This window comes from Ochotona princeps, chromosome 15 (genome assembly GCF_030435755.1).
Source record: "Ochotona princeps isolate mOchPri1 chromosome 15, mOchPri1.hap1, whole genome shotgun sequence".
NCBI lineage: Eukaryota > Metazoa > Chordata > Mammalia > Lagomorpha > Ochotonidae > Ochotona > Ochotona princeps.
Genome location: NC_080846.1, coordinates 9,116,394 through 9,141,097, shown reverse-complemented (window position 1 = coordinate 9,141,097; position 24,704 = coordinate 9,116,394). Strand labels below are relative to the sequence as shown.

At 43.3% G+C, this 24,704-nt stretch overlaps 1 pseudogene; it reads left to right on the top strand.

Annotated features, from left to right (window-relative positions):
- The first annotated feature begins 219 nt into the window (after nucleotides 1-219).
- On the top strand, nucleotides 220-302 carry LOC118757647 (U4 spliceosomal RNA; annotated as a pseudogene).
- The last annotated feature ends 24,402 nt before the right edge of the window (nucleotides 303-24,704 follow it).

Genomic DNA, 24,704 nt, shown 5'->3' with positions numbered 1-24,704 from the left:
TCTCTATCCATCTTATCTCCATTCATCCATCTGCCATCTGTGTTCTTTCTATACATTTTACATTTATCATTCATCTTCAGCATTGCTATCATCATCTTTGTATTATTCATTTCTGCTTACATGTCTATCCATCATTTCTCTTTCTGCCATCCATCCATTTACTGAAGTATTTGTGTGTATAGAGTTAGCTCAACAATTCAGAGAACAAAACTGAGGCTCAGCTTTGCACAGTGGCAGTATCGTAGCCAATGAGGTTTATCCGAGGCGCGATTATTGCTAATTGAAAACTTTTCCCAAAACTGAGGCTCAAGAACTTGGCAGGCCCCATATAACAAAGCTGATTTACTAGTCTAGACTGTCTGACAGTAGGCTTTTTTTTCCCCTTAATCACATCAAGGTTGTGATTAATGGTTATCTGCAGTTTTTTTTCCAGTATAATTACCTTAAATTGTATTATTAAGAAAAATGTAAAAGGATCAACCCCCCTGCCTCATCCTCTTGTGTTTTTAGAAAGCAGCAAGCAGATTTTTAATAGGGAAAATCAAAACTGACATTTAGGGTTGAAGGGTGTACATTTTCAGGAATTAGGGTGGCATGCACCATCAACGCTCTAGTGGGTTCGTGCCTAGCAATTTTCAGGCACAACCGCAAGTACTACTACTGTGTTAAAAGCAGCGAGTTGGCTTAGAAACGAATGGCACCCAGGAAACGTGTAATACGCCCTGTACACTTATATATAGAGACTGTGTGGAGCCAACACAGTCGTAGAAGAGAGTTGGCAGCATATAAATCCCAAGCAGCAGGCAGTCTTCCTAACGCTCAGCTGTGGAATGCATGGAAATCATTGGGATAAGTTTGCATCTGATGAAGTTTCCTGTGAAAGCTTCCCCCAAACCAGCCTGGCCTCTCCAGCAGCTCTCCTGGAGAACATCAATCCTTGCTCAGTAGCTCTCAACCGTCTGGTGTTCTTTCCCATCTTCGTGTCCATGGCTCTAAGTCACTGCCTCTCAGAGCCCTGGCTCAGCCAGGATGTGGAGGCTCTAAGTCACTGCCTCTCAGAGCCCTGGCTCAGCCAGGATGTGGAGGCTCTAAGTCACTGCCTCTCAGAGCCCTGGCTCAGCCAGGATATGGAGGCCCACAGCGATTTCATTCTGCCTCTCACAGCCTTTTCCAAAAGGACATCGAAGCATGTACATGTTATGGTCTTCCTGGAAATCTCCAATCTTTATGATTCTGTCCTGTTTGCCAAGTGGAAATCTATGGAATGTCCCTTAGAAGTGCCAATGTTGTTTTTAATCTCACCTGATCTTTCTACATTGTTTCTCTTGGGCCCCCAAAAGCAGGAACCACTTTGTGTAAAGATAGTTGGTTTAGAAAATATAGGTTTATGAATATGCCCATACAGCACAACACTAGATTTTCTACCTCTATTTATACCTACCGTGCCATGATACATGTAAATAGCAGAAAGTTAATCTTGTAACTGTTACTAAGGAACTGTGATACTGTGATAATTCTAGAGATAATAGTAAGGTAGAAGGATGGAGGGAGGAAGAAAGAACCCCTATACCTACAAGACTGTTATATATATACATACATTATGTTCACACACTTCATTAAAACCTATAGGCACATTCCCAAATTTATTGTTCTCTTTCCTGCCTCAAAAGAAAAGGCATATCCCACTCCTTTCCCAAATAAACAATTCCCGTATGTGTCGGATCCACTTCCCCTCAAAGGACCCTGGCCATTTCTTGTTCTCTTCTATCATCAGTTCTTCTTTTCTGCTGGCTTCTCCCGTTAGCTTTCACAGCTGCTTCAGTTGTCCCCATACAAAACTAAACAGAAACTCAATAAAAACCTCTCTGGATCTCAGTGTTGCCCTTCAGTTGCTCCCTGATTTTTGCTCCTGTTCAATTCTCATTGCTCGTCTTGGTCTTTCACTGGTCACCCCGGCTGCTACAGCCTTGCTTTGGCTTTCTCTCGTCACTGCAGGCGCGTATTGTCCGCACAGCAAGCTCCATCAAAGGACTTGCCACACGGTATCATTCGTCTTTGATATCTGTTCGCTCTCCCTGGACTTTCTGCCCTTTGAAACCAGGGAGCCTTATTAACTCTGTATTTCAGATTCAACAGAGAGCCTTGCGTGTTGTATTTTCTCAACTAACATTTTAGAATAAATAGACTCTGCCAAACATAATGGAGCCTTTTTATTGTCACTCTAGTGGTTTTCTCAGATGCACTTAATGCTTTCTGATTACTTCTCAAAATTCTCACATATCTGGGTTCCAGCACATAATTCTCTCTCCCTTTCACCTTAGTCCACAAGGAATGAGCAAACTCTTATTCATGCTTGCATGTCTAGCATCTTACACCCGGCCAAAATAAATCAAATGGGTGACTCACTGTGGACATGTAAGAATTTTCTGTACTCTGCTTCTATTCAGATGCAGGTATTATCTAAATAGGTTTTCAATTCTCAGAAACTTCTGATTTTTCCAGTATGCATTAGTTTAGACTCTACTTTTTATGCCCACAGATTGTAAAGCAGTTGCTGATAATAAATATGGAAAACTCTCTATATTTAATCTCAATTTATTTTTTGAGATAAATAGCCTAAAGAAGATTTAAATCTAATTTCAAGTAAGTAATCTGATTGGAGGTCAAGTGTGTCTTATCTCTTTTTTAAGAAAATGCAAGTGTCCCCAAAGCTAGTTACTACATGCGTGATTAGTATGAAATTAAAAGTTAGACTCATTGCTCCAAATTAGAGTTCTTTATAACTTTTTGCATCTTTATCTTTTGCAATGTAATTATTTTTAGTGACTCGTGAGCCCCTGCCGTTGAATCCTGAATAAATTTAACTTGCTGTGGCCTATTGAACAGAGTGTACCAATTTTCAATTTAAGGTTAAGTCTCAGTCTGTTGGGTATCCAGTGCTTCTAGAACTCCACCATCTCCACTTGAACAGTCAGACAGCTCACTGGAGCAGGCAGGGAGGCTCCTGTTGGATGGAGGTGACTCAAATCAGCTGACACTATCCAAATCAGCTGACTCCCAGATTATTTCAGGCATACAAATATAAGCAGGTTCAGCCAAGATCAGCCAGTTTCACCCCAGTCCAGCCCAGCAAGACCAGCATGTAGGCCCATGGATCTATGCCTGATCTTGTAAGATAGTTATGTTGTTGGATGCTTGTATAATTAGACAAAATAAAAACTGAGTCAAATTTATCTGATTGGAGAATCTGACCATCTAGTGATAAAACTCAGGGCTATCTGAACCCTATGTTGATTAATTATAAAATCAGTCCTGTTGAACTATAACTGACATGCTATGGATCTATTTTAAGTATATAATTGAATGGATTTTTAGCATATCTAGCACTTGCAACCCAAATCATCATTTTAGAATATTTTATAGTGAACCCCCCAAAAATGCGTACCCATTAGCAGTCAGTCCTCTCTTTTGTCCTCTTTCCAGGCCTAGGCCATCATGACTCTACTTTCTGTTTCTGTTGCCGATTATGAAATCTCACCCTCTTGAACTCACACCTCACATGCTCTTTGGTCACTGGCTTGGTTCATTTGACATAGTTCTTTCAGGGCTCCTCCATGCAGAAGCACCTGGCATTGCTTGATTTATTTTCATTATGGAAAATTATGGAGGATAAGGTATTGAGCAGATTGTGGGAGCCACAGTCCTGCTGACATGGAGTGCAGTGGAATGCCCTTGAGCAAGTAACACCAGGACATGAGTACTAATTAAGTAATGCCAATTGCTACTTTCTAGATTCAAATTCTGGGGAAAATGTTAGAGTGCTACACCAAAAGGGCACGGAAGAATTCCAGTGTTGGGATCAGGAACCGTGACTAGAAAGTAATAAATGCATTTGAAATGTTCCCACTGCAAAAATTTTTACAAAGAGATTTGGGGCAAAGTTAATTATATAACTAGTTCCTTAAAAGCAGCATATAAATTTGTATATAAACTGTGGTCAAAGTTTTTTTTTTTAAACAAGGATAGAAGAGAGTCTAGAAAAAGCAAACTAAAAGATAACTAAAAGATTTACAGTTTTTTTTTTTCAAAAATCAAAATTACTATTAAAAACAATAAGTTTCTTTTTTAAGTAGATAAGACATTTAGAAGTAAGTGCATGGAATGAAGACCCAGGCTGCCTGGGCTTAAATCTAAGCTCATATATGTATTAGCTGTGTGATCAATGTTGGCCGATTGAGATCTACTTGTACTCTTCTGAGTAACAGTAGAAGACTATTCCTTGCAAAACAGATGAGGGGATTAATAACTACATGTACTTGACACTATTATTATCATGGTTTTAGTTTCGCTTACGTTTTTACTTATTTAAATATTCATCAGCATTTCCAATGGGTTAAGCCCCATGGTAGACATTAATTCTACAAAGGTAAGAAGGTTGGATTCTTGTTGTGGAGCTCAAGGAACTTGCAACCCATAGCTACTCTCGTTCTGCCTGCAGCTCTCTGGGAGGGGTATTCATGGCCTGAGGATGTGCCAAGGTGGCAGACCTACGGGGTGGACTTGTGCTCGGTTTCCCACTGCCTCTGTTCCCCACCATACACCCACAGGAGTACGTTCAACACATTGTGTATTTCCAATAGGTCGGGCAGCGTGCTGATTGCTGGCCAGGCAAACCACCATTTGGGGCTCCATTTGAGCCTCAGAAAGAATATCCTGATTGTTCCTAAGTATGAGGAAAGCCTTTTAAAAGATCAAATAGTTGACCAGGTACACATCACTACTATGTGCCCCCAAACAAGAACTATGAATGACTACATGGTTACCCTTGCTTTTTTAAAACAAAAATATTTGAAAGGTGGAGAGAATGAGGGAGAGAGAACGAGAGAAATTCTTCTCCTCTTAGTGTGTTCCCCCAAATCCCACAGCAGCTGTGGCTGGGTCAGGCTGAAGCCAGGCTGAAAATGCGACTTGACATGGATGGTGAGAATCCAGGAGCCTGAACCACCACATGCTGCCTCCCAAGGGGCACATCAGCCAGCAGCTGGGGTCAGGAACAGAACTGGGGCTCAAACCAAGGACTCCACTCAGGTGTCTCAAGCAATGCCTGCTCTGCTTTTCCTCCTGCAGTTCCAGCTCAAATCTAATAGAACCCGCATTTTACAACCACCTATCCAGCTCCTGGGATATTTGCTACGGAGTTTCATGTTTGAGAGAATGTGTAAGTGTTGAGGAGATACCTGAGTCAGAGAAAAGCACTCGTCCAGTGATTCACAGTTGGCAGCCCCAGAAATGTGAATGGAATTCCCCACCAACAGAATTAATTCTGATAAATTAGTCCTGGCTCTTTTAAAACCTTACCATCTCCCCAAACTCTGAATTAATTACACTTTTAGATGAAATTCAGCATTCTTCCACATAGGAAGCAGATCATGCATTTGTGTAGGAAGTATGGATGGAGTTTCTTGAAGAAACATGACCTGACAAAGCCATTGTAAATTTAATTTTCCTCACCCTGGGAGATAAATCTCATTTCTTGTGTTCAGACTACTGTTTCTAACCAAACCATCTTGCTTTTTCCTTTAAAAGATTTACTGTGTGCTATAATACAAAGGGTTAATGCTATGGCCTAAGTGGATTTGTTTTTAGTAGAAAATATTTTTATTGTGGTGTGCTGAATTAAAATTTGGAGAAGGTGAGGAGGAAGAGTTTACTGCTTTATCTCAGTGCATTCAGAGCAAATGTTTAGTACCTACAGAGAAATTTAACACTTGACACCCTCTTAGTGTTATATTATGGCTACTGTATTGATATGGAAATTGAAAACTATAATGAAAGAAACAAAAAAAGGACCTTGACTATATTATATTCCTATTATAATATATAATACTATATTATATTCCTATTCTTCAGATCTTTTTGTGCATTAATTACTGAATCCATTTGGCGTTGCATTCCAACAGTCATACAAGTTCTGAAGATCAGAATAGCTAGAGTGAAGACCAAGTCTACTCTTGTCCACTCATGTCAACCTAATCCAACTCCCTGGGAAAGCTGTGCTATAGCAGAATGATCATTTATTGGTCTTTCTCCTCTGTTTGTTCAGTTTGTATCAAGATTTGCTTTTTGTATCTCATTCTTGGGGATTTGGAAAGTGGTTAGACATGGGTCAGTAAAAATTTAAAAGTAGCTTTATGATAAAACTTGTTTAGTTTAAAATAGACACTTATTGAAGACTTTCAGAGAGTATGACAAGTCAGAATATTGTTCATTCATAAAAAGAAGATAAGATTGTTTAAAGACAGGGCTCTGCTATCAGTGTCAATTAAAATTAATTCTAGTGACTCAAATTTGAAATGTAAATACATTTCTGAAACAAGCAGTGCTCACTGTCTCACACTATGACAGGTCGAAGTTCTAAGGGTTTGGATCCAGCTGTGAATGGAGTGAGTGAGCAGGGCTCTGTTGGGGTTTTAGCTTTCCACCAACAACCCCCAGGTCTCTAGATGGAATCTAAGAGTTAGAAGGATGGAGACATTCCTTCTATGTTATTCCATCAGTGTAACTAAAAACCTAGATCTTCCTAGTTCTCGGAACATGAGAGAAGATTGAAGAGAAAGAAATCAAAGAGAACAGAAGCCTAACTTAGCAACTTGCCTGTTCGATTGCCTTTCTATTTAATAGGATACATTTGCGTAGTTTATCTATCTCCCCAAAAAGAATAGATTTGTTGAGTGATGCCATTTACTGGCCCCAGATTCCACAAACAGCAGTAGGTGCACTGGGCTCAGATCCAGGAATTCTAACAATTTAAATGAGATAGAGAGGTCGGAGATCAAGTAATCCTATTTCAGTAACATACCTATGTGCATGATTGACACATTCATTACGGTAGATCAATGTACTGAAACATGCTTTCTGGAATTCCAGATAGTATCATGGAGAGGTGTAGTTACACATTCAAAAGGTGCTAGAGCTGTATAGAAGCTTCTAGGACATCTCATGCAATCATTGCACTTCATACACTTAAAGAGAGTGGGGAGGCAGAGAACAGGAGTGACCCACCATCCCCCATTAATAAAATGGCAGAGCAGAGGTTTCCTGTCTCTTAGGGCAATGTGGCCCCCAGGGGTTTCCAGAGCCCAACACATGGAATAACTTCAGTGTAATTCTGAAGCCTAAGTTATGTTGGAGTAAGCATACTACAAACAGTATTGGGTATAAAATGGTGGTCTCGTGGGAGAACATTGAGGAGCGGACATGTCTGTTCATGTAATGAGAATGAAAAATGAGTTACATTTGCCTGGAACAGTGAGACTGCCATCATCCATCCATCCATCCATCCATCCATCCATCCTTCCATTATTCTGTTCATCCATCCATTTATCTATCAATCTACTGTTCCACCCTTCCTTGCTTGTGTGTGCATTCTCTCTCTCTCTCTCTCGTTCTCTCTCTCTCTCTCTCTCTCTCTCTCTCTCACACACACACATACACACACATATGTGTAAATAAACAAAAGCCTAAAAACCATATGTGTTATTCTTTTTTATCCTTTTAAGGGATATTTCTGACTCCCACTTACCTCTTTGTCCAGGATTTTTCTTCTAGTGATTTCTTATACCTCACACAAAACTGAAAGCCCTGTGGACTGGTGGAGCTGTTTGAATTTATTCTCTTGAATTCTGACCAGCAACTTGGTGAAAATACCAATTAGTGTGGTGTTTCCACTCTTGGGTCAGTAAGCGAAACTGATGTGGACTTTGTAGCCCATGTGTATTTCTTGTACATCTACTGACTTTAAAAGTAAGTGGAAATTCAGTAACCCCGAACTAATGAAAGAAATACAGTGTCAGATGACTTTCAAGTTTAAAGGGCAAATGCTCTATGGAATAACAAGAAAAGTCTCTTTATGAGGTTGTTCTTTCCATTCACGGCAGTGTGCCTACCCAATCAGCTGCAGTCACGGAGAAGTGTGGAATATGATTATGACAGCTCTTACTGGAGAGTATTTTTTCTTTTACTTTCTTTCTTTTTTTTTTAAGCATTGGTGCCTTAGGATTAAGCAATGTGAAGAGACTTCAAAAAGTTCAGGTAAAATGGGATTAAAAGATAAGCTTACTTTGATGCAACAATTTCATAATCCATATGTATTAGCCATCTTCAAGAAGTGGATAGAAAACGTATATTTACATGTGGATTCTGAAAGCATTTTGTATCAAAATAAGCTTGTTTTCATCCCTTTTTTCTACAACTTTTTGATGTTCGGTGGAAGCTGGACCTGTGTGCACAAAGAATTTTGCTGTTGGATTGGAGAGCTATTGATGACTGGCAAGATATGGGCTTGATCTGATGCCCCTCTGCTGGAGCCACGTTGCACAAATCAATTGGCTCTTCTAAGCTTCTAGATTTTCATCTATAGAATAGGAATGCTGGCCTATATTAAGCTTTCATCACTCATCAACAGATAAAGATTGAGCACCTGTCCTAGGCATTTCATTGCCGTAAGTGAACAAAACAAAGGAAAATCATATGAGGTACCATGACCCAAGCACTTCCCTCAGTGCCTGACATGTATGACAGTGTGCAATGAATGACAACTGCTTGTATCATGTTTTGTAGAACCATGCTGTGTAGCCTGCATGTTTGGAAGGCTGTCTCTTTCCTGTGGGTGATAGGTAAAATCCTCGCATTTTCAACAGTTGCTGTGATCCACTGAATTAGAACACAGGAAGAAAAGGAGTCTTAGCCCCAAGATGCTGAACTGAGGGTCCCAAGGTATGCAAAGATTTCAAGGGGATGGCAGAAGGCTTTAACCTGAAGCTCATTTGTCTGAATCAGGCATGAAGATCTTGGTGGCAAGCTGATATAGTCCATCTCTCAGTACTTTTTATTTCTGCTTGTATAGTGTGTGTTGAAGAAAGATTAAAATGGAGATGGGTTTAGCATGCAGGGAGGGTTTTTTCTTCTCTTTTAAAAAAATGTCAATTTTCTATCTCTATTGACCTATCACCTATATTTCTCACATATTATCTTTCATGTTATCTATTTGTCTGTATCCTCTATTTACCTACCTATACATCTACCTATCATCTTTCCATTTTGAAAAAAATGGACACAGAAAGAGAAACAGACGCTGGCTTACTCTCCAAATGCCTAGGACAACGGGGGCTGAGCCTGCTTAAAGTCAGGAACCCAGGTCTTTGTCCAAGTTCCCCAGTTAAGCAACAGGGACCCAGCTACCAGGGCTGGCACCTAATACATACCATGCTCTGCATTCTTGAAGCTGGGATTGAGAATGGAGCCAGAACTCAAACCCATGTTCTCAGCTATGGGATGCAGGCATCCCATACAGTTGATCTATTTCTGTGATACCCTAATGGAGACAAGTTTCTAAACCTTGGTGTCAGAGAACAAAAGCACTGAAGACACCAGATGCCTGCCTTGGGCTTATGCTGATAAGAAGAGGGAGTTAACACAGTGTGTGTTGCATGCTCTACATACTAAGACACAGGTAAGAGGGTGACAAAATGACAGACGAGACCTCCGACCTCATGGAGCCCATGGTCAGGTGCAGGACCCAAGACAAGATAAGCATGTTAAAAAGAAGAGTTTTTAAAGTTCATGTACAATGGAATTAAGATAAAACAATTTGGTACAATATTTTTTGAAATTCACAGTTTTTTTCATTATAACACATATTTTGCGTGAACGTTTTGAAAGTTCTCTGTAGTCATGAATTGTGTTTGCAACATGAAGAAGAACCAGTTGAGATGGGGGCATAAAGGAAGCTCTTTGAGCATGGGCTTTTTACTGCTGAGTCCTGAAGCCCAAGGAGAAACAACAGACACACACACATACCAAAACACAACTACAACAGCAGAGGATGAAGCCACCAAGTGGTGGGGACGGATTCTGAAGCCTGACAGTTCTGGGACTTGGGAGGAAGCCACAGTGGAAGGAAACAGGTTGTAGAAGAGTGCATATCAACATCCATGTCCAGAGGAAATCTTTCAAGGATTGAAAATATTTACAAATTTTTAAAAACAATTTTAGATTTGGAGAGGCACTGTGGCAATAGTACAGAGAATTCATTTTGCATTGTCTCCCTAGTTTCCACTAACATTCATACCTCACCTATCCACAGTACATTCGTGAGAATGTAGACAAGAACATTATCACAGTTGTATTAATTCAACTTCCAGTAACTGGTTCTAAGCAACAGGATGTCTTGCCTTATAGTTTAAATACCTCCTAAATACCTGGTCTGAATGATGGGATGGGTGGAAGTGACTTTGGCTGAGAGAAGGAAGACTTACAGGAGGACCCAAGGGGGAGAGAACACTAGCGAGCAATCCAAGATTCACTCGTGAACTCTCAGTTAACTGTGAGATGACTTGAGTTTTATAAATGATAGCATTCTGTAAAAATATAAAATCAGTTATACCATGGGAAGAGAGTTTCCGTTGGGGTCATATATGGATTTAGTATCCTTTCCAACTGTTGAATTTTACCCATTTATCTGTGAGGAAGCAGTAGTATCAAAATCTTTGGTTAGATTCCTGTTTTATAGATCCTGTTCATTGGATTTGATATTTGATTCAAATAAGATGGATTTGAGGGGCATGGAAAAGGTGCTCAAGTGGGGAAAATAGTTGACAGAATGAGGTCTCTGGGCTGTATCTTTATGAGGTTAATCAAACAATGACCTATGAATACCAATCCCCGAAACAAGCAGCCAGCCGGGCTATACGGGGCTGTGCTTCTGACTGACTGGAGGTCTTCAGGCTCGGTTTCCTTATCCATAGAGTACGACATCTCTGGGGTTGTTGTGCTGATTAAATAACGAGATGTTCATACAGTGCATGGCATTTGATGCTGGATGCATAAATGTTGGTTCTTTTATCCCTTCCAGAAGGTTTTCTTTGTTAACAACAGCAATCTTGCATTTAAAAAAATACTTCATCATCTTTGAAGCACTTATATGTACAGTCTAATTTTCTCAGAAATCAGAATGAAATAGCAGTATTTTTTCCTCCTCAAAGGGAAAAAACTTCAGCTAATTAAATGATCTGAATTGACTTAATTTAGCACAGAATGAAGGGCTCTCAGCATGGGCTGATATCCCTGACCGTCACATTAACCTGCACAGCCTCAGAATCTAATGATCCTAACACTTCACTGCCCAGGCATCTTAATGTCCTTGCTGACCTATTGCAGTGAACTCTCCCTGTTTATTTCACTATCAATTAGTGGCTTCACATCTACTTTGGGCAAAATGTGATGCAGGGAGTGTCCTGTGTTCCCCACTCGGCCTTTGTTCCCAGGCAGGTGGTCTGGGACTGCTACCTATGCCCCAGGACTCTGCTGCTCACTTCAACCCTGCTGGGTCTTCTCTGCCCTTCCGTTTATTTCTGTCCCCCACTCCCCACCTGCTGAGACTATCAAAGGACAAAGCTGTGCAGGTCCACTTTGCCAAAAGTGCACACCTGGTAGGATTGCCTGTCTTGGTTGATGCTGGCTAAACTCTCGTCTGTGGAGACTACATTTCCAATTACTCTCTACACTAGAGAGCAGATGACTTTTCTCTCACTTTCACTGAGGGATTGCAGGCCATTGTTATCATCAACTTCTCCTATCATTCTTTCATTATCTTCCTTATCCTTGCATCCATCCCTTTGGTCACTCCATTAGGCACTATCCTGCCTACCTCTCTCAACCCTATATCTTGTCTTCAGAGATACATTGAAAGTCATAGATCACTCATGCCTGGTGTTTCCTGGATTACAAGCATAACAATAAATCCCCCCAGACTTTGCTTTGTTTTTCCATTGCCTTCCCATCCCTGCCCTCAGTGCAATCTTGGTCTAGAGCTGAGTTGGTTCACTTTGATAATGAAGCCTTCCATGTCATCTTGTATACTCCATCCTATCTCAGAGATGAGGAAATGGAGGCCCAGAAAGGGAGGCTGGCTCCTTGGGGGAGCAGTGTGATACGGTGACAGCTACTCACACCACAGATTGGACATGTCCTGCAGCCTCTCTGCCAATCCCTAGTTGTGTGTCCTTGGCCAGGTGACACTCTCTCTGAGCCTCCTTTTTCACTAAAAGATGAGATCATAGTACCTATCTTGCAGTTGCTTGAGGGGTTCTCAGGAGCATGTGTACAAAACCTCACGTGTTCTCTTAACAACAGTGATTCTCTCAGCCACTGCATTCAAGTTCTTAGTCCTGCACTCCTCCATCTTCCTAAAAAGTCGACACATTCCCTGTAAACTTTGACTGTAGTGTTTTCTTTCTGCATCCCTCCTCATAATCTCCTGCTTTGTGAATCACGGGATTCTTTTTGCCACGTATGGTAGTTTTCTGCGTGTGCACCTTTCGTCTCCGTTCCTAGATTTAAAACTTGAGAATCTTTGGAGGAGTGTGCTTCTTTCATGGAGTAATCTTCAAACTTTGAAGATAATTAAAATCACCAAGGAGGTTTGCTAAAATGAAAATTAATTAGCCCTAATCCCAAAGATTCATATTTCACAGGACTAATCCAGGAATATGGATATTTAGCATGTGATCTGGGTGGTTCTAATGTGGGTGGCTGCCAGTGCTCTAGAAATCACAGCTCATCTACCTCTTTTAGGGACCTATACATAGTTCATGTTCCATAAGTATTTATCAAATGAATTTTAATAAGATTTACTATTTCCTCCAAACTCAACTGGAGGGCTTTAAGTGTGTGGACAGCACAATCTGATGGAAAGATCTGTCTGGTTAGAATAGAAAAGATAAGCCATGGTGCAAGCATCATTGGGGAGCCTATTGCAGCTATCCTGGTTAGAGGGGATGTGGGAGGCGATACAGCCTCAGCAGAGCTAATGGCAATGGACATGGCATCAGATGAGAGTGATGTCATATTACTGTCATGATTCTGTGGGTTGTCCGTCTTAGGGGCACTTCTGGGTTCACGAGAGTCCATCATGTGGCTGTGTCAGCCAGCAGGCCAGCTGGACAGGTGGAAGTTCCCTCCATGGTGCCACCCCCAGATCGAAGTAGCAGTTAGCATTCGCCAGCTGGTAGCAGCAGCAGCAGCAGCAGCATACTAAGAGACTGTTGTTAGGGTATGAATTATTGTTTTGGTGTTCTTCACAGGCCAACGTATTAATGCCTTGATCTCCAGGCTCTTACATTCCTGGGTTGACACAGAAATTAATCCAGCCATGGTATCTGAAGGGGACTCTTGGACAGTGATTGCATTGGATTTGGTGGCTGCGTGGCACATGCATGACTATATTTGAGGTGGTTTTAAGAGGAGAGATGCACAGACATGGAGGGGAGATGTGCCCCCATCTGCTTCCTGCCTCACAGTGTGATTTTCCTCCCTCATGCATCCCATCATCCACTGTTCACATCAGATGCCAGACCAATGGGCCACCTAGTGTTGGTAGAAAACCTGTGAATCTGTGAAACCATATACAGCAGCTCTCTTGCAGTGCTTCTTATAGTTATTAAAAGAATTACTAATAAAAAACTGATGCCAGGGAAATGGGGTCATTGCCATAATTATACCCTGAAGATGAGGAAGAACCTAAAAAAAAAAGAGGTTTCTGGGTCAAGTTTGTAAGTGTCTGGATGAATTGCCAATAGAGCATTGTGGATGAGATTGATGCTGGCATAGAAGCTCAGGATGCTGTTCCCAATGGAATAGATGATGCTAATGTTGATGAGGTTTCAGATCTATGTGTTGGCCACCCTCGCTACACAAAGGGCCTGGCTGTGCCATGACCCTGTCCTACGCCTTTTGGTGAAGATGGAACTGAAAGATACTGGAGTAGTTTATTTTGCAGAGATTTCAAGGCCACAGACCATCAAGTTTGCAGCAGGGGTGTTACTGGCTTCTGTTGGGAAGTTTCTCAGTGAGAAGTGCGGTCCCTTCAGCTGCCTAGAAATACAAATTGCTTTCAAATTTCCTTCAGCTCTTTCAGGGCAGAGTCCTTTCAGCAAAGAGCTGCAGGGTATCCTGCTTGTCCATGGCAAGCACCAAATTCTAGTTTGCCAGCAAAGTCCTCTGAGGTTAGCACAGCCCTGGTTCAAGCACGCAGAAGGGAGGCTGGTGCTGGCAGCAGACTGGTATTTCACAGATACTGCTGGCTGTCCAGGTGCGCTGAATGTAAGCATTATGGGGTCAGGGTAGCTTCCACTGAGATGAGAAAGAAAGGTTGAGGCAGCCAGGCAGAGTTGGACTATAGGGTTACAAATCCTGCATGGAGCCCTTCATGGGGCTTTGAACTCCTGATGGAGCTGTGGCAGTGAAACTGCAGGGAAGACCCCAGAAAGGTAGGTGTGCCAGCCACGTGAAGCACCCTCCAGGGAAAGCAGGGTGCCTTCCAAGCTATGGGAAGTCACCAACCAACATCATGTAACCTCAGCAAGTAGTGATCTGGGCAGAGACTGCCAGGGTAGGGGAGTCACAGAGACATAAACTTAGATCTTGAAGACAGGCAGAGAGAGCTGGCCCCAGTGGTAGAGCCACTGCAGAGAAAGTCTTACTAGGTCAATGCTGAGCCCCTGTGACCAAATCATGACAGTTTATAAAGAAATATTCCCATCATCATGTGATCCTCTCTCCATGTGTGTTCCACTGTGTAACACCCTTACCAGATACCAGACTGGTCTTGCACAGTGAGCCTCCAGTAAGTTAATTCCTCTCATATTTTTTAATTGCAGTAATGAAAATCAACCCATAGCATTGACCTCTTTGTGCGAGCATAGATCCAGTCTTGGCGCCTGTGTTCCATGTGCTGACTCCTCATTGGCCAAACCAAGTCACCCATCAGAGGCGATGTGGAGGGGGACCATGAGAACATGTGACTAATGGGAGACAGAATTCAATGGTGTGCTTGCCAGATACAGTACAGTGCACCCAGTACAGTTTGAAGTAGAAATTTGTGGAGAATATATGTTATAATAGAAAATATCCATTCAATATTTGAGACACACCAAGAATTATTATTTTATTTATCTGAAGTTAAATTTAATTATTCACCCTGTTCTTTCATTTGTTAAATCTGGTATCTCTACATAAGGGGTACTAACACAACAACTGATTTCTCATACTACTGCCATTTTAACTGTTAGCATGACATTCCTGCCTTAGTCTACTGAAAAGCAAAATAAAACAGAGGTTGACTTCGTGGCAGAGTGAATTTTTTCTTGGAAGACATGTATCCCCCATTGGGCAGCCATGTGCTTAGAGCCAGGTGGGGTGGTTTGTCCTGGGGGTGGGGCTTGGGTCTGAAGGTTTTGGGCCCATAGACCTGCCAGGTGCTTGGAGTTGTAGTGTTGGCTACCCTTGGGGGCAGTGTCCTGGGCAGCAGAGGTTTGGTCAGGTGTCTTGGGTACCAATGGCACTGGATAAAGCCCCTGGCGGCCCACCTGGTGTTACAATTTTGAGGGAGGAATGCAAGGATCTTCAGTGATCACACTGAAGCACCAGCTCTTTGGGAGATCAGAGCTGGGGTAGTTAAGATCAACTCACTGATGCTCACTAAAGCTTGGGTTGGGAGCCTATCTGGCAAGGCTAGATCATAGTACCACCAGTAAAAGTCGCAACAGGGACAGGAAGTGTTAGGCTGGGGCAAAGCACTAACTAGTATGTGAGAGAAATTGGCCTGGGGACAGATTCTGTGGGGAATGTGTGGGCCCACCCCTGTGATCTGTAATTTCAGCTAGTTTACTTTGGGAGCTGGGGGGTGGTGACATGAAACTCTCTAACACTCGTGGATACTGGGGTTGGACACAGGCTGGGTTGGCCCAGGCTGCAGCACCTGCAAGCATACCCAAGAATATGGTGTGGGACAGGCTGGGCCATGACATCCAATGCCAGGATGGAAGGGATAGTCTGAGATTGGTAAGGGCCTAGTACTTGCCGGCACATGCAAAATCTGGGTCTGGGCGGTGGACCTGATGGGGGAACTTGGGAAACTCCCATGGTGGGCCATAGCTCCCACTGATTAGCATGTGATACAGTCCTAGATGTTGGTCAGACAAGGCAGGGTAGCTCCACCCATTGGCAAGTGTGTGGGTTAGTTTTGGAAGGGGGTCGACCGTGCAGGGCCAGGTCAATCTTGGCTCACTGGCAAGTGCAGGAGCCAGGCTGGAATATGGGGCATGCCAGACTAGGCTATCACACCTGCTGGTTTACGTGAGTCAGGGATAGGGGTGGACTGAACAGGGCCAGGCTGCAACATCTGATGGCAAAGGTCAAGCTAGGGGATGGACCAGGCTAACCTGGATCAGAGCAACCACTGGCATGTGCAAAATCTGGAACTGGGAACAGGCCTGGTTGGAGAGCTAAGGGGACACCCCAGCTGGGTTGTGGCTCCCACTGGTGAGCACAAAAGCCAGAATGGGGAGTGGTGATCTGGGCTGTACATGACTGCAGTGTCCCTCAACATGAGTGTGGACTGGGTCTGTGGTGTGCCAGCCTGGGCTAGACTGCAGCACTCACTGGTGCTCATGAGAGCCAGAGTGGGTGTAGGATGGGCTGGACTACGTTTTGCCTCCCACTGGGCCATGTGAGAGCTGTGTCAGGGTGTAGACTAGGTGTGGCTGGATTGTTATACCCAACAGTAAGAACTGCATTGGGTAAGGGCCAGTTGGGCAAGGCTACTGTTCTTGCCAGGACAGGAGATAGACTTCACTTAGACTGGGCCAAGGACCCACTAGTGTGCACAAAATCTGCCACTGGGAGGAGACCTGATAGAGGAGCTTGGGGAACTCCTCTCTCACAATGCAGTCCCTGAAGATGATTGCAAGAGCCAAGGCGAGGAGCAACCCAGATCAGACCAGGTTATATTACCTGCTGGCATACAGGTGGCTCAGGTCTGGGGCAGTTCAGCATGTGCCAGTTCATAACACCGACTGGTAGATCTGAGAACCACGATGGGTTACAGGATAGGCTGGGTTTGGTTGCATTACCAGCCAGTTCACATTAGGGCCGGGATTGTGGGCTGACTGTGCTAGGATGGGTGGCAGCACCTGCTGGCATGAGTTGGAGCAGGGGCGGGCCAGGCTATAGTACATACCGGCAAATTTCGAGGTGAGATGGGCCATGCATGACTGGGCTGCTGCACTCACCAGCACATGCAAGAGCACGGGTGGGGAGGATATGTGTGCCTGGTACAGGAGTAGTGAGGAACTCCCCTGCTGGGCCACTACTCCTGCTGGTGAGCGTGAGAACTGGAACTGAGGGCAAACCAAGCTGGGCAGGGCTACAACACCTGTTGGCCGACATGTGAACTGTAGTAGTGAGAGCCAGACTGGGTAACCCATTGTATAAAATGGTGCAGGCATGAGCTAGAGTAAGGGCCGGTGGTTTGGGCTTTGCTGCAGCATCAGCTGGCAAGTGCTGGAAGGAGGCAAGTCCTGTTGAGCTAGACTACGGAACCACCTGAAAAGTGCAATATTTGGGTAAGGAAGTGGCTCCAGTGGGGAGATTGGGAGCACCTCTCTGATGGGCTGCAGCTCCCACTGATGAGCGTGAGAACTAGGGCTGGGGGCAGGCCTGGCTGGACAGGCAGTGGTACCTAGTGGCACAAGTTTGGGCTGGAGGATGGAGTTATTGGGTTGAGTTAGGCTTCAGTGACCAATGATGTATGCAAGAGCTGAATGGGATGTGGGACACTGCACTCACTGGCAGGCACACAGGAATCAGAGTTGGAGCCAGTCTGGTGAGGTTTATGGGGGCCGTTTCTGACTGGGCTGCAGCTCCCTCTGGTCTATGTGAAGGCTGGGTGTGTGGCGGACAGGGTTGGGTGGGACCATAGTACCCATTGGTTTGCAGAAGAAGGAGGGCAGGACAAATTGATCCACCACCCTGGTGAAATGCGACAGCGAACTTCTGGGTGAATGGAGACTCTGAGGTAGACTCTGTCAGCCAATTGACCTTAGAAAGATTTCCTCATCCTTGGAGTGACAATACCAACAGCATCTCAGAACTATTGAAACAACTTGAACAGAAGCCTCAGAACATGCTCTGCCATGGGGATCCTGCGGTGACACTGGGAACTGGGGAGGCTGATCTCTTCTGTTGTATCACCCCTCCCCCAGATACAGGAATAAGAAAAAGAAAATGTGTAAGCAGAGGTCTTGCCCACTCTCCCCTGATCCTTGACCCTTCCCACCCTGATCAACTATTTAAACATCATCAACAATAAAATTAAAAAACAAACAACAACAAAAAGCGGAACACATAGATCCCACATCAGAGTGCTTGGCTTGTTCCACTGGTGGTAGGGCCTCCTGTTGGTGCAAGCTGAGAAGGCAGAGGAAGATGCCCAGGTGCCTGGGTAACTGCATTCCATGTGGGATATCCAGGTGAAGTTGCTCACTCCAGGCTTTCACCCGGCTAGCCATGCCTGTTGCGGGCATCTGAGGAGTGAACCAGCAGACGAAAGTTCTCTCTCTACTGTGCTGCCTTTCAAGTACATGAAAATATAAAAATACATGTTTTTTTAAAAAAACAAACATTTGTTTCTTTTATGCCCCTGGGTACTAAGAACTACAGTATTTCGAGTTCAGTGGTTGAATGCCTTTATGCACTTCGCAAGGCACAATTTCTACTTCACTCTGTTGTGCTCACATGTGGCATAACACTGTGGATGCCTTCTCTGAATAGTCAGTCCCTTTAAATTGGCAAAACACAAATGAATACAGAAGAATTTTGCTGAAATGCAGTTATCAAAATATTGACACAACAGAGCAAACCAAGAGTGAAATATACTAATGCATGTGTTTCTTTCCTCATGCATTAAGTCACAGGATCAGGAAGCAGGCCTCTCTTGAAGAAGTTGAGTGCACACAGTATTCTCAGATTTCTGCAACAATTCTGTGATACAAACCATCTGTGATTTGGTGACAGAATCCAAAGCACTGAAAGAAATGCCAAATATCAGATGTTAGAGTAAATATATATGGAAATCATTTTTTCATCTGACATCATAGACCCCTGAATTATATCCACTGCTGCCCTGCCAGAGGGACTAGGCAAAATATCCCTCACCTAGACCTGTCTGAATCCATTTTTTAATTTTCTCTCTCTCGCTCTCCTTAATGACTTATTTATTTATTTATTTACTTATTTATAATTGGAAAAGCAGATTTGCAGAGAGAAAGAGAGACAGAAGGAAGTATCTTCCATCTGCTGGTTCACTCCCTGGGTGGCTACAATAGCTGGAACTGAGCCAATCTGAAGCCAGGAACCAGGAGCTGCTTCTGGGTCTCCCAGGTGGGTGCAGGATCCCAAGGCCAAAAACAGGGAGCTGGATGGGAAGTGGAGCAACCGGGGCACACACTGGCATCCGTATGGGAACCCAGCGTAGGCAAGGTGAGGACTTTAACCTCTACCCTACTGTGCAGGGTCCTGATTATCTTTTGCCACCTATAGCAGCAGCCTCTCATGTCACTTTGACATTACACATGATCAGACAGTTAAAATCATTGCAGAATAATGAAAAGTCACACATTAAGTATTTTCTTTTTTAAAATTAATTGGCAATGCAGAGTTTATTCAGAGAACGGAGTAGCGTCTTCCACAATGTTTCCTGTGCAGTTAGTTTCCTTGGGATCGAGGCTTTCCAGATAAAGCTCTCACTACGAGCTGTGATTTTAGCTTATAATTACTGTTTGAACCAACGCTGTGTTGTTCCTATAAAGGTCTTGAGTATCATAGGATTATTTAAGACCATTTTCTGAGACCATTTCCTTTCTCTGTGGAGATCGTATCACTGAATGTCCTTCCAGAGAGGTAATTGATTAAAGTGCCGGGCATTTCAGGATCCCATACTCTCTTGTTTTCACTATCATATCACTAGCTTTGTCATTGTTCTCTGCTGATATGTTATCCTAGGCCTGATTTCGAAGTAGTGGGATGCCTTGGGCTCTGTCCAGGCTCTTTTCTTCATTTGTGCCCTTTGCTTGTATGATCTCACACACCAAGGCCTTTGTAACCTATGTTTCCTAATGATTCTGGAGTTATTATCTTTGATCTTGACCTTCAGCTGCTCCAGATTCCCACATCACTCTATTTCATATGTCCAGTTCAGCATCTTATGGAGATCTCACAGGCAAAACAAGCATTTTCATTCTCCAACTCTGTTGCTTTTTCAGACATGCCCATCTCAACAGCTGTCACCGATTCTCTCGTGTTCAGTTTCTTGACACTCTCAGTTTCAGTTGTCAGATTCCGTTTCCTACCCATTGTTCCCTAACCTAACAGCAGCACACTCTCTCAGCTGACATCACCATCCCGAGGATCCATCACTCCACCCTTCTTCTTACCTGAACAACAGCCTCCTATTGATCTTCCTCCTCCCCTTGCCCCTATATAGTAGTCAATTAGATTATATCTGCCCATGCTTAAAACCCTTCACTTACTTTTCCATAACTCTTACAAGAAAGCTTCTATCCCTGGGCAGCCTATAAAATTCTATGGCATTGGTTCTTGAAGACATTTCTGGCCTCAGCAGCTACCAATCATCTTGAGCTCCAGCCACATGGGCCACCTTTCTGTCTTTGAATGCCACCCACTTATTACACATTGAGGGGTTTTGCACTTGCTATCCTATCTTCCTGGAAGCTGAAGTGTTCATGGTTTTGCCTTGCCAAGTCTTCCAATTTTGCAGGACCCAAGTCAGGTCAATCATGTCTTGATTTTGGGGTTTCTGCCTCAGTCACTCACCATTCTGCAATATAGCTTGGTTTCTTTTTTTGTGGGAGATTGTTTTTGTTTTGATGATATTTACATAGTTAATTAAAGCGCGAAGGATCGAGGATTAGGGGAAAGTGGATGAGAGTATTGTTTCCAAATTTTCCTTTTGTTCCTCCTATATCTGTGGGTAAGGGGGACACAAGGGGAAACACCACAGCCAGTCTCCCAACTGCCTCATTTACCCAGGGAAGGGGAATGGCCACCTGATGTCATCTCAGGGTCTCTGATGTGGAACATACTCAGAGGATTCTGCTTAAGGGATTTAGCTAGTTCTGAAATGTAATTGATCTTACCTATCAAAGGATGAGGAATCCTTGCAAGATCCATTGGCTGACATAGTCCGCCTTAGAGTTTACTTTCGCCCAGATATTTCCTGTCAATGCTTGGCTAGGGTAGCTGTCCAAATTGTTCTGCCCTCCTTTCTCTGCTATGGTACTAGATGTCCTCTGTATGCCCAAGGAGACTACCATATCCTCCATGTGCATCTGGGCCTGCTGTCCACTACTGCACCTTAGCCACTGAGGAGGCCCAGTTTGACACATGCACTTCATGGTCAGCCCACAGATCCTGCAAGTCTCCCATGGTTGGAGTTCTGAGTTTAGTGGTTCAGCTGGGAGACTCCCAACTAGCTTGGTTTCTGCAGAGCACTGAATGCTACCTTGAATTCGGCTGCTCATGTATAGCTCCTTTGCCTGCTGATTGGCAACTTGCTCCGGAATGTGGGCTGAACCAAAGCAGCACTATTGTGAAGCATACCTGTGAATATCCACCACCTACAATGCTTGACACACACTGATGCTCAGTAAGTAATTGCTGAGCAATTTGGAGAAGTGAATGGGCTGCTAGGTTATGCTCTGCTTTATGGTTACACTCAGTGACTGAATATCAGCATTAGTGTTACAGGCTAGAGATCTGCCCCTGGCTGAGGCACAGAGAGATGTTGTTGAGACCACTGATTAATTGAATTCAAACCTTGTCTTGTAATTGTGTGCTCATTTGTGCTATAGTCTATATATCAAAGAATGCAGTGAAAGGTTGTATATTTAAAGAACACTTATGCTTTAATTTGCTAATTTCTTTCCTTTTCAACTCAACGTATACTCCTGGCCTCTTTTGGTCCAAACATTAGGAGAAAATATGGCAATATTTATCCTCATAGCCTCCCACTCTAGGAATAGGATAAGCCAAATTGTTGGATTTGGAATCCATTCTAAATACGGCTTGGGAGATGTAGGTGAACACAGCATGTCCAAATCCAAGCAGGAACGGGGTGGGGAACATCAAACACAAGGCCAGGATGGTAAATGTGTTAGTTTGTGTAGAGGTAGAAACACATGAAAACTCCCCAGAGCAGTAAGAATGTGAATCTTGAGTAAGGCTGAAGATTGCTAGCCTGGCAGAGGAGATGTAGCAAGAAGGGCCAGCATGGGCTGGAGAATAAGGGATCAATCGTGATAAAAGTACAACTCAAAATCAAGTCATTAGATACTTTTACACAGGAGCAAATAGCCATGTTTGCTTTTCAGAATAATCAATTGTGTTTGTCGGATGATGGTGTAGAAGACAGATGACAAGTGGAAATATGAGGACAATTTGAGATAAGAGGCAGGAAAGAACCTTCATGTCAGTTTTGGGGGTTGAGAAGCACTGTAAGACCTATAGCATTTAGGTTAGAACTTTGGATCCATGAAATCTCTCCTTTTGCAACAAAGTGGATACGACTTGAAGCCGTTACGCTTAGAGAAATATGCCACTCCCCAAAAGACAAATGTCATCTATTCTCTGTGATGTGTGACAGCAGAGACTTACAGAAAATGCACAGGGATGAAACAGACATTGTTATTTTTAATGTTTTGTTTATACTCCTGTGGTCCTGTGCTCTTCCTACTTTTACGTGTTGATTTTTTTTTAAAGATTTATTCATTTTATTACAGCCAGATATACACAGAGGAGGAGAGACAGAGAGGAAGATCTTCCATCCACTGATTCACTCCCCAAGTGAGCCGCAAGGGGCTGATGTGCGCCGATCCGAAGCCAGGAACCAGGAACCTTCTCCAGGTCTCCCACGCGGGTGCAGAGTCCCAATGCATTGGGCCGTCCTCAGCTGCTTTCCCAGGCCACAAGCAGGGAGCTGGATGGGAAGTGGAGCTGCCGGGATTAGAACCGGCACCCATATGGGATCCCGGGGCTTTCAAGGCTAGGACTTTAGCCACTAGGCCACGTCGCAGGGCCCTTATGTGTTGATTATTACAGTTAGTGGTGCATTAAGGCTGTGATTGTGGAGTGGAATTCAATTATGTTTTCAAACAATTGAAGAAAAGAAAGAGTGAGGAAGGGAATAGACAAGGGAGGTTAGCAGTGTGGTTGCCTTCTTGGAATTATACTTACAAATTCATGACATCTGCTCTTACAATAAGGGGCACTTTCTAGAAAATAAAAAATTCAAATTTCTAAAATCAAGCAAAAATATTGGATGTTAATCATTAGGCTATGAGCATTCTGTGTGGTGTCCAAATATGTATATGTATTTGTGATTCATGTTGGTGTCTAGGTAGCACCCTGACTGAATACTTGTATTTTATGAGACCAAAAGCTAAAGCTGCTGTATTTTAAAATATTTTCACCTTTAGTATCTTCTTCAATTGACCATCAAATTCCATTGAAAAATCCCATGAGATGATTGAGTTTACTAACAATTGGTCCTTGAGTGGATGTTGACATTTATCAGGACTGTAGACACTGATCTGCCTTTGTATGACGAGTGGGTTGTGTTCTATCATGGGAACGCAAACTGACCTGTCTTGAAGCAAGATGCACCAAGCTGCTGAGAATGGTAGAGATTGCTAACTACATTGCAGAATAGTTAAATGCTTGGCCTTGACATGTTTTCTAGACACACATTAGTACATTTGCATATCATGCTCAGATTGTTGTTCAAAACTCAACAAGTCCTACTTGAGCTGCAGTTACATCTTTCTAGTTCTCCATTTCTACTCGGTTTTTTACAATCACTTTGTCTGACATCCATTGTCCATTCTAAATGTCTTCTAGTGGCTCTTTATCCTCCCGGGGCTGGAAAGTTATCTATTCTATTAAGAGAAGTTGCAGTGAAACAAAGTGAACAATCAGATTCTGCCAATTATACATTCTTGCATGGTATGTGGGAGGTTGAAGCTGCTTTCCCACTTCAGGGTCAGAGATGCAGCGTTTTTATTCATGTGAGATCCGGGTGCAATCATTCCTCTTGGATGCTGAGAGGCGGTTACTGGTGAAGTGGCACCATGTGTGGCCTCATTGGGTCTTAACGATAGTGGAATATTGTTACCATCAGAGTCCTAACTGAGACATCCAAGCGTGCCAGAGGCCAAATTCCCTCAGGTGGCAAGTTTTTACATACTTTTCTAGAGATTCAACCAATGAGCATGTTTTTCTAATATTCCAGTGATTTTGTAAGGACCTGAGTTGATGACTTGTAAAAAATAGCCAGTCTCTTACTCCTCCCCATGTCTATTTCCTTTTACAATGAGGCTTTGCGACTTCTCCCATCAAGAGGTGCAAGCTATTTCCTTCCTAGTAGAATGTAATCTGGCTTTGTAATGCGCTTTGACCAATAGAATCAGACAAACAGGCATTGTGCTCATCTCTAGCCTATTCGGCAAAAGCTTTGTACAGCATTTCCTCTTGTATAACCTTCCGAGAAACTTTGCGGCTAGAGCATGTTCGTGTGCCCAGTGGTCCTCATCACATTCGACCAACAGTCAATCAATGTCTTGAGGCAGACCTGGGTAGCCACTGGACAACAGAATATGGGTAAGTGTGAGCCAGCCAGGGTCAGAGGATTGATCCATTTAAGCTCACTTGGATTGAGAGCCCAGAGACCTAGGAGCTAGCTCAATGGTTCTTTTATTAGCCACAAAGCTTTGCAGTGTTTTGTTGCAGTGTAA